A 7,794-nucleotide genomic window follows, 5' to 3' on the forward strand; every position below is an offset into this window, starting at 1 on the left:
ATGCATATATACATACATATACCCATACATGTGTATATACATACACATATATAATGTGATATGAAAAATAAAATATCATGTATATATGAAGATATATAATGCGCGTTCGGTTGAGTTTTGTTTGCTTGTTGGTAGATTAAGAAGAAATATAATTAGTCCACCGAGAGATAAGTATTATTAAATTAGTTCCGGAATTATCTCTCAGCTACCCAGCTACGTCTAGTTTCAAGCTCACTCAGTGAATTAATTGGGTTGGCTTGATATCATATCGTGCCTGAGCTAGAAATCATCCACATTCAAATGTGGATGATTTTCTGAAAATGTTTGACAAATTGCATGGGGGAGGGGGCCATGAAAACATGATGGAGAACAGAATGAATGATTAAGCCCTTTAACCTGTTCGTTGATAAGTAGTCAAATGTATATTTCTAAATGAAAATTCATTTGTTTGTATATACACTGACCAGTAAATTAATTTTGTTCCTCTTTGAACAATTTACTTGTTAATGCATTGTAAATGTTATGTAATGCATTAAACATATCCTGCAATTGTCCATTGATATTAGTATTAATTCGCAAGACCTTCCCGGTTTTGAAGTTCTGTCTTAGAAATGTTTGATTGAGACTACGACAATATAAAAACTTTTCTTGCATTCGTTGAAATCTCTGGAGTTTCAAAATCGAAAGTGTTATGTAAAACTTCCAACTTCTATTCTTAGTCTTACTTCTGATTTCATCATTCGCCATCACCGTATATATTTACGGTATTGCCTTTCCTAAGCACATATTTATCTCTGTAATATCCACCACCACTAATGCAACAGTTTAATAAACTTAACATTCTTTGGGTTTTAAATATCCTTTCGAAACAAATTTCTCTGAAACTAACTTTAATAAAATTTATGTTTCAGGAACGGTTCTATTATTGTGGATCACACTGTTAAAACCACAAATGGGTCGCTAGATGCTCTGAATAAAACTTTGGCAATTATCGAAAATCAAGGGCTGCAAGTTGGAAATAATACTTATAATACAACAGCAGTCTCACTACAAAGAGCATATAGTAAGTATGTTCCACAAAATTTTAGTAATTTAACTTTGTGATATACTGTGAGAATACAGTCATGCTTCACCTGAATACAGTCATGCTTCACCAGAGTATACATACTATTCAGATTCTTCCGCATATGATTTAAAAAGAAACGTCTTTAATGCTATTTCATTTTGTCCGTTTTATTTGCAACAATTTCGACATAATTGATGCCACTTATATATGGAGATGTATGGACAGGTATATAAACTGAATTTATGTCAAATACTGTAAAATATCATACATAGCGCTTGAAGAATATGTATGTTGGGTATGTGAGGGAAAATATTAATGGGGGCACAAATAGGTGTTTAAATACTATAGAAACAACCTACGTGTAACTCATTGACAACTGCATTTTTTATAAATGTTGGCTAATGTATACACTGTAGATTATGAGGTATCTATGTAAGATATTTTATGAAGTAAAAAAAGATTATTGTGTGCAGTTTAGTAGACAGTAAATAGCTACGCGTTTCCAGAAAAGAAGGGGATAATATCACTTGCAAATAAACAAATAGACTCTATAATGAAAGGAAAAACAAGATAAACACGAGCATGCTGCAAGAAGAAAGAGTAGAATTATCAAAACTACAAACACATTCAATCAGTTAAAAGCATATTTCTCCTGTAAACGTTTTTCAATTCATTGAATACGCATCATCCTTTTACTTAAACATCTCATTTCGAAGTTGAGCTAAATATCTTTAAAAAACTGCTCAGTCAGTAATAAACAATTCTACCGTTTGAAAAATAAATGTAAGATTTTTCTCTTCAATATTTCTTCATAGCCAATAATTGTTTAACCTTTAAATTCATGAAAACATTTGCTATCGAAAATAAAAGAATAATACTCTGAAACTTACCATTTACTAATTTATGTATGAGGAAATGTTATTGAAATATAAAACAAAATCATTTGATATTTACCATCTGAGATAAATATTGCTAATACATATTTACAAGTATGAGCTGTTGTATATTGTTTGTTGGTCTGTTATCTTGGGGCCAACTCTTTAAAAGTAGTCAAAACCCACATTATAATGATAAAGCAAATGCTTGATAAGGAACAATATTTATGGCGGAGTATTTTTACATAAATAACTATTGATGGCGTCGCTGGGCAATTAAAGAACGTAAAAAATCATACATACATACATACATACATACACACATACATATATTCATACATCGTTATATAGACACACATAGACTCACGCATACACACACACACACACATACAAATACATACACACATCTACACTTTTTATTAGAGGATTAATAGGATGAAGCTAACCTTGCCTAACGGAATTCCAACTGCGATTCATTGCAGAATATAAGGAAAACGATCCTGTAGGAAGAAAATGGAGACGGGAAACAAAAAATTGAGTATCTGCAACATGATAGTAAACTATCATGGGGCAAGTGTGGCCAACCGCAACAATGAATGTCCAAAATAGGACTTCATCTGAAGAAGGTTATACTTCCAATTTGGTGGGGTTGGAAGGGTATCGTCTTTTACGAGCTTCTTCACAGCGACACGACGATTAATCCGGATGTATACTGAAGCCAGCTTAGCAAATTAAACACATCGATCCATCAGAAGCGTCCAATAATTGTTAACCGTAAGAGTATTGTCTTTAATTAAGACAATACCAGACTACACATCTATTTGCAGCACAGGTTACTAGGGCCTTTCAGGGTGGGGTGGGGGCAACTGGTGTTGCAACTTCCACATTCACGGGACATTGCGCCATCAGATTTCCACCTATATAACAGGTATTTCAACAATATATAAACATTACATATATATATAAATATTTGCGCGAGTACGCGCGCGCGCGTGTTTGTGTGTGTACAAGACACAGAGACTCACACACACACGTATATATGTGTGTGGTGATATGTGTGGTCTGTTTTTATGTGTATGGAATCTATTGTTATTCTTGTGCAACCACAGGTTATTAAACATTTTGGTAACCAACCAAACGATATGTGATAGAAATGGCGCTGAGCTGGCTGAACTTTAGACACGCAGAGCAAAATGCTTAGCAGCATTTCGTCCTTTTTGTGTTCATATGCCACCGAAGTCGACATTGCCCAGTTGATGAAATGAGTAACAGTTACGAACTGAAATCGACGTAATCGACTAGACCTCCAGCATCTCTTCTGGCTAGACTTTCCACGTATGAATTTTTGTTCTGATGTCACGACTGAGAGAGATTGTAATAAAGAGAAGCTAAATATCATTGTGAGACAGGAACAGTATCTTGTAAAGGTGTTATATGGCTACTCTGCATCGTATAAGGGTTTTTGCTCCTCTGAATGAAAAATGTTCTTAAAGGAAAACCCTTTGTAGATGTGGAAGAGTTGAAGAAAAAAACGACGGAGGCGTTAAGAGGCATCAGTTTTAACAGTAGAAAACGCGTCTGAACCGATGCATTGCTTCAAATAGAAAATATCTTGAAGGCGATAAAAGTATAAACATGTAAAACTAAGTGAATAAAGTAATATAGGCAGGTAATTATGTATGTACGTATGAATGTATATATGCATATATGTATATATGTATGTATGTATAACATATAGACAGACGCTCTCACAAACCCATGTATATTTATGTGTGTCAATATGCGTGTGTGGTGGTGTTGGTGGAATTTAGCTATTGATATTCTTGTGAAACCCCAGGCCAGTAAACATTTTGGTAAGCAATGAGATACAAAGTCATGAGATGCAAAGATTGTAGTCTCTGACAGTGTGACATATCTTATTTATATTTCTTCACAACTTTTGCTTCGTTTTCTTTAGTATTTCTGTTTTCTTTTACGATAACCTTTATACATTCATTTGTTAAACCATTTTTCTGGGATCTTTGATATGAAGTCTGGGAGAGTTTTGGACTATATTTTGATACGTTTTCAAACTTTCTCATTTCTTCCGAGTGGTTGGGTACATTTCATAATTGAACACTCAAATAGCTATTACCTTACTCGTTAATTATAATAGTATATTTTATGATCTTACTTTTTTTCCAGATAGTACAACTCCAACAGAAGAAGGTAAATAGTGGTTTATAATTTCTCGCTATTCATTGTCTTTTATTCTTAAAATTTGTTAAAAACTCATTGACTTCGTTCGCATATTTTGCGCCGCAACAGATGTAAGCAATTTGTTTTCAAATTTGAACACTCAAATAACTATTACCTTACTCTTTAATTATAAAATATATTTTATGATCCACATCAAATTTATGCAACTTGTTTTATCCTGCTGATGATCTCACGTTGGAATGTCAAATCACCGTAGTTATACATCACTAAAAGAAAAAGGTGTTTGTTTTATCTTTCTGTGACATGGCAATCTATATTGAGTGTTATCGTTGCTGCCAAACTGCAGAATCTGAAATAAGCACGACTTCTTATGATATAGTTAACGACTACGAAATAGCCAAGACGATGAATCTGATAACACATTCGAGTCTTTTGTGTCCCTGTCACTTAGCATTCATTTTACCTATAACAGTATCGATTAGTAAAATTTAAAAAGTGACCATTATCACGAATAGTACCGTCTCACTATTTATCGTTATCATAGTTACGCAGTTGATATTAATATAATAGCTCTCCGAATTAATGATGCCATCTTCTGGGACTTATAGCTGATATTATAATACTTGTGCAATCTAGAATCGAATAGTGCAAATACTCCAACAATATTGTTCACTTAATAATTTAGGCATAACTAAAAAACCAAAGACAATTCTTTACAGTCATTACTCCTATTTACAGAAACTGCGTTGCTTCGCCCTTTTTGAAAACGTTTATGATTTTCAAAATGCTCTCCTTCCATGTGTGTCTATCCGCGAGTGCACTTAGAGCAACGCAGATTGCTCAGCCGACTTTAACAAGATGACAATATTGATGTTCAATAATGGAACAAGATTATTTTAGGAACTAAAAGTACGAATGTATTACAGTTACAAAGCATATTTGAAATGATTTTGGCTGCGTAGAATACTAGAGATGGAAATGGAACTTGGAGGTGATGAATCCTGTGGGTATTTCGTAAATTTCGGTGCTAGATCTTATTATTAGCTAAGCGTAATGTTCGGAATTATGCCTGCCAATTTAGTCAAAGGAACTTTATATACAATACTTCTCACCTAAGTCTCACACAGTCTACACATGTCCACAGACCATAGATTTACGAAGTGGTCTGACAATAATCAAAATGGAATAGTCAAAAATGGAACAAAGTCTGGTGCATTGTGAGAGCCAGTCTACTAAGTATGAGGTTAGATGTCTTGCTCCAACAGGAGCGAATATGATTTCTGAAAAATCTACAAGCTACATATCAACAGTATATGAGTCACAAACGTATATTCATTGCGACAACATAGTTCTGAAGGCTATGTGAGTCACAAATGTCTATTCATTGAGACTGTATATCGAAAAAAAAATGTAGAAGCATAAACTTCCAATGAACAAGTCGGTACTCCATACGCAATCTTTCACGATTTCTAACAACTCTGTACGCTTTACATGTTCCTGACAAACCGATAATTTAACTGTCACTAAACTTGATTTCACACATATTGCCAATGTTCCGGAAAGGAATGTCTTTATTTTTTTTTATACCTGTATAACTTAAATAAATTTAATTAACTGAAATGAAGAAACTAAAAAGTTAATACAATATTCTTTCCTCGTTTTTCCATGCAGATTCTACAGATTTAATTCTCGGTCTTGGCATTGGAATTTCTGCAGCAGTTATTTTACTGGTCATAATTCTGCTTTGCATTTGGTTTAAATGGAAAAAGAAAAATACTGAATGTCTTCTGAACACATCAGATATGTAAGATGACCAATACTTCTTTGTCTTTCCTCTATGTTAGAAAATATGTGTAAACAATGAAATCTTATTTAACGTTAATGTCATGCTAGCTATACAGTATGTCTTGAACTAGTAATGCTTCTGTCGGTAATAACAAATTAAAAATGTCAGCCACGCTTTTGCAGTACCTGTAATTTATTGCTCACTGTTTTTCTATATCAGTAGAATCTCAATTTGCCTAAGCATGCGGTTAATAATCGATACTTAACACATATGGCACGCAATGACGCAGAAATCTTCACTTAGCAATTTCACTGCCACTTGAGGGCGCTTTTCGTCTGCTACTAAAACATTTCTGTGCTTTTAATCAGTGGTATGCACTCCCGAGATGAATACTGTAATTGAGTAGTAATCTACTGTATATCCACGTTAAATAAGAGTATTACTTTGAATTAATATATTCCTCGTTGCCAGTGATTTGCGACAGCAGTGATTTTTTAATCACTATTTTTCAATATATACAGAGGCTGATATAATAACTTTTCTGACAGCGCAGTTAGGACATTTATCAGTCAAACAAGTGGCGTCGAACTTGACTCACATGTCTAGTTTGGCTTTCACTGATGTCCAGGATTTCCTTGCGAATATTGCCGCTTATACCTGTCAATACCCTATATAGGATGCTAGTGTTGACAATCCAGCGATCATGTTTACTATAATTCCTAATTTAAGCAAAAGAACCACTTATCGTTTTAAGATGTTATAATAGCTCATGTAGCGGCTGCAATAACTGAATAGAAGTCATTTTATATTTCATGGTTTGATGAAAAGCGGATTCTATCTGATTTCCTTTGGTTTGTTGTAATTTTAGTTATATCCCAAAATAAATAAATATATATATATATATATATCGGTTGAGTAAAAGTTAAACAATGTCTTGAACATTGAAGTATGTGTACTGGAATCTTGCACGGTTTTGAATTTCTTCAGACAAATTTTTTGCAATTGTCTGATAATACAGACATAGACTTGCTCAAATGCATCAATAGATTAACGTCGACTCTTTTTCGCCGTTGTTACTATCATCTGAAATTGATCGGTTGGTTTGGACGTCTTTTGGTAATTATTCCGATTTCTGTTCGATTTATTACCGATTTGTTGAACTTTCATTCTGTTTGTTTTGAAATACACTCTATTTCTCTGCCTTTTGGCAGATTTGTTAACGGTTTCCCCATTGGGGGAAATGTTTCCCTTCTTTGAAAAAAATTTTTCTTCATCATGTTCAACATAAACTCATGAGATGTGTCTTCATCGGACGAAGATTTGAATGAACAAGATCACGATTTAAGCGAGGAATTGCGAATTAAAAAAATTGCAGTAAAATTTGTGCCCCTTTTGCACACGGAAGATCAAAAGCAGTCACGACTGAATGCGTGTCATTAACTGAAAGAACAGTTGGAAGTTAATCCAAACCGTTTATCAAAGGTTATTACTGGTGACGAAAGCTGGTGCTACAGTTACGATCTGGAAACGAAGCAGCAATCAAGTCAATGAAAGCTGTCGATGTCACCACACCCTTAAAAAGTGTATCAGATGAAGACCAATGTCAAGACAATGCTGATTTGTTTCATCGATGTGAAAGGAATTGTCCACACAGAATTTGTTCCCCCCGGTGAAACTGTTAACCAGACAGTTTACTTGGCAGTTCTGAAGCGTTTGCAAGACACAGCGAGACGAAGACATTCTGACCAGTGGCAGAGTGGAACGTATTGGTGTCATCACCACAATGCACCTGCACACAACTCCTTGCGCATGTGGCAGTTTTTGACCAAAACTTACATAACCCAGCTTACCCACCCTCCCTCCCTATC

At 34.4% G+C, this 7,794-nt stretch overlaps 1 long non-coding RNA gene across 1 annotated transcript in view; it reads left to right on the forward strand.

Moving 5' to 3' along the window:
- The first annotated feature begins 880 nt into the window (after positions 1-880).
- LOC106871150 (uncharacterized) overlaps positions 881-7,794 on the forward strand; it is a 22,000-nt gene continuing 15,086 nt past the window's right edge. The window contains exons 1-3 of the long non-coding RNA XR_008264443.1: positions 881-1,063; positions 4,126-4,149; positions 5,812-5,944. This is a non-coding gene — a long non-coding RNA (uncharacterized LOC106871150). The remainder of the gene's footprint in view (positions 1,064-4,125; positions 4,150-5,811; positions 5,945-7,794) is intronic.

This window comes from Octopus bimaculoides, chromosome 6 (genome assembly GCF_001194135.2).
Source record: "Octopus bimaculoides isolate UCB-OBI-ISO-001 chromosome 6, ASM119413v2, whole genome shotgun sequence".
Taxonomy (NCBI): Eukaryota; Metazoa; Mollusca; class Cephalopoda; order Octopoda; family Octopodidae; genus Octopus; species Octopus bimaculoides.